This window comes from Cynocephalus volans, chromosome 4 (assembly GCF_027409185.1).
Source record: "Cynocephalus volans isolate mCynVol1 chromosome 4, mCynVol1.pri, whole genome shotgun sequence".
Lineage (NCBI taxonomy): Eukaryota > Metazoa > Chordata > Mammalia > Dermoptera > Cynocephalidae > Cynocephalus > Cynocephalus volans.
In genome coordinates, this window is record NC_084463.1 from 23,679,304 (window position 1) to 23,682,942 (window position 3,639).

A 3,639-nucleotide genomic window follows, 5' to 3' on the forward strand; every position below is an offset into this window, starting at 1 on the left:
ACTCTGTCGTTTTCTGCCATGTCTCTCTTTCAGCTGCTTCTCAGTCTCCCTGGTAGAGTCTTGCTCCTTTTCACTCCCTACATGTAGGACCCCGTCCTTGACTCTTCTCTTTCTATGTTGTACTCTCTCTCATAATCCATCAATTCCCCCGCTTGGGGTTGACAATTCCCATTCTGATATCTGCAGCCCAAACCTTTCATTACATCCAAATGCCGCCTTGGCGCCCTCTCTTGAATGCCTTCCAGAACCTCAAAACAACCCGGTTCCAACCCAAGCTCTTGGTTTCTCACTGCTGTCCCTAGACCACACCCGCTTCTAGTCTTCTCTGTGTTAGTAACTAAAACCTCTGCCCACCTCTTTACTCAAACAGGAAATCCAAACATCCCCCCAATGCCCCTCACCCCCCCATTGGAGTGGTCCTCTCACTGACCCCACAGATTTGGTCACTTGTGTCTTGTCCACTGTCCTCTCTTCCCCAGTCTGAGATTGTGACGTACTGCACTGGGTCCCAGGTATCCACAGATTGATTAAACAAACTTGGTCCACATTCACAGTAAATAGCTGTTGGATGAATGAGTGGATGAAAGACTGGGTGGATAATGAAAGTCCCAGCACTTTGATTCCCAGTCAAAAGCGTAGCCCCTCAGTCCTCACAGAAAGAGGACTGATTAATTTGGTAGCATTGGTCACAGAAATTAATTTTTCTAACACTCAGTTTTAACCATAAACTGAGGCTAGTAACACTTAACTCCTAGGGTTATTGTAGGGATTCAATAGCGTAATACCTAGCATATAATTAGTGCTCAATTCAAACATATTTACAAAAAAATTCCTGTAAGACAAGCAACCCGGTGTGAAGTAAACCTAAACTGCATGTGAATGAATGAAGGACTAATGAGGGTGAATCCTCACTGATGAGTCAGAGCACACAGTGATTTCAACCCTGACCCCAGAGGCAGGGAGAAGAGTCCTGCCGAGCCTGGGAGTAAGCAGAGCTGGGCTCTGCAGGGCAGCCCCCGGGCGGGGGTGGTACACGCTTCCACCTCTGCTCCTGCAGCCTCCACCACGCTGGGCTTTGCCTCTGTCTCCTGTTCCTGCTCCAAGAGGGACAGATGATGGATGGGAACATCATAAACCAGAACAATGCCTATTGTGCTCTGCTTAGAGACGGCCTGTGTTCTTTTATGAAATTATGAATAAAATAATATACTGACTAAATTGGGCAGTGCGGAAGGTTTGCAAATAAGAATGCAAATGAGAATGAGGTCACATATTAGGTTTGGGAGGAAAAATAAGCAGCCCCTGGAGTAGCCTTTTCCCTCACTAGGATGGAAAGGGAAAGCCATTTTTGGTAACAAACAATCAGAAATGGCTTCCTGAGTGCCACCTGTCTGCTTCAGGGGAAAAGTCTGTGTTTAGGAAACCTCTTATTAAGGAAAGAGTACACTTTTGGGGGCTTGTATCAACAATTTGGTTGGTTTTTGTTGACCGGATGAGATGGGTGATAGTTGAGGTATTAAATCCTGAAGGGAGGGCAGGTGGTACAATACAAAAAAGTCCAATTCATCATTCCTGGCCTGGGCCAAAGGCAGCAGCTACCACCTCACCTGGCTTCTGCTCACAGGAGCTTCACCTGGCCTCAGCTTATGGAAAATGAAAGCCCGGCCACTCCTGATGTTTATGGGGTTTGTAGAAAATTGCACATATCACGCAGATCTATTGCCTTTTCTTGCCCTTCTTTCAAAACAAATGAAATCATTGGGCATGTATGAAAATGAGTGGCTGATGAGAAGAGACTGGAGCCAAGCCTTGTGTAGGCAATGGCATCTGAGAGCAGTTTTCAAGCCAGCGGACAAAGCTGCAGCCCTGGGCAGACAGCCCCGGCAAGACAGCCCCACCTGTCCTGGTCCTGCCAGCCAGGCCCCAGGGCCCAGGGGCCCAGATTCCCAGGGCCAGGCCAGGAGTGAATGAATCCATGCACAGTGAAGGAGAGGAGGTGACAGAGACGGATGATGGCCAGACCTCGCCTTCTTTTGCTTACAGAAGGTTTCCTTTCTCTGCAGAGGTCTTCGAGTTAGTGGATGGACAGCTGTGGGATCAGTAGGGGCGGTCTCTCCAAGTGCAGGGTGTGGAAGTATGGATGCAGCACTGACTCATGCTTACTGTCTGTCTTCAGGACAGTCTAGAGGGAGCAGAGGGGACCGGCGGGGGAGGGGGGTGGGGCTGCTCTCAGAGGAGAACAGGTGACGTTCACCTGTGGTATCCTCCCCCTCTTCTCCCCATGCCACCCACCTTCAATTCCTGGTGTCCCTGCCGACCCTCCCTTTTGGGAAAGACTTACTTTAGCTGGCTAAAGGAATCTAGCCGGGAAGGTCTTAAGGAAAGAAGGTGGCGTGCTGTAAATTAAGCCTGGCTCTGGGCTTAGGCAGGCCAGGAGTCAGGTCCCTCCTCTGTCACTTACCAGCTAACTGACTATCACAAGTTATCTAACCTCAGTGCTTTCCAATACTGTAAAATGGGCAGAAAACCACCTAATGGGGCTGTTATAAGCATTAGATAAAATTATGAGTGGTATTGGCAAAGTTGTTCTTATTTGATCCTTAAAACAACTCTACGAGACAGGTACTATTATTATTCTTGTTTCACAGTTGAGAAAATGAGGATGCAGAGAAATTAAGAAATTTTCCCTAAGTCACATAGCTAGTAAGTGATAGAGCTTAGATTGAAGCCAGGCAGTTTAGTGCCCAAACCCATGTGCTTAACCATTCGATTCCACTAGATTGTGAAGTCAAACCTTTACATACCTAATGGTCCAGTAATTCTTCCAGGTATAAGTCTTAGTGCCTCCAAAAACACATACAAGGCAGTTCACAGAAGCGTTGTTTATAATAGCTTCACAATACTATCAACCTCAGTTACCAGAATCACCATGGATAAATCTTAGAACATAATACTGAGTGGAAAAAGCAAGTTGCAAAATACTACATAAAGTCTGAACCTGTTTTTGTAAAGCTCAAGAACAAGAAAAACTAACATATTGTTTAGGGATATACATATGTGATAAAACCACTGGGAAAAAACAGCAAGCAAAGATGCAAAACAATAACGCTTTTTCTTGTGGGAACAGAGAAGGCTGAGCTGGGAGCCGGGTAGGCCAGTTCTAGTTCTTACATGGCAGGTACGGGTTCGCCAATGACCATGTCCTTCATTAAGCTTACATCTCTGCTGCATGTATTCCTTTAAATGTTTCAAATATTACACAATAAAATTAAAGTGTTCAATATTTCATGTGTATAAACCAATACACTTTTAGCTTCCCACCCTGCCCACCTCCAGTAAACACTTGTAAGGGTTATTGTTCCAATGCAGCAGAGGGCAAAAAAATAATCTTTTTAGTGAGACAACAGGCCAGACATCTATGTAGTGGATGCTGGAAATTCCTTTAGACTCTGGGAGAAAGCCACGGTGCAGGCAGTCTCCGGGTGGACTGAGTGTTGGGCTGAGTAAGGGTTAATTTTGCCCTTTCAAACCTCCATTAGTTCCCTTGGCATAAGCTCTAAGTCAAGAGTCTGATGAGTTAGCCAGAGAGTAAAGGAGAAAGAGAGAAGGGGAGACAGACGACAATGGGTATATCAGCTC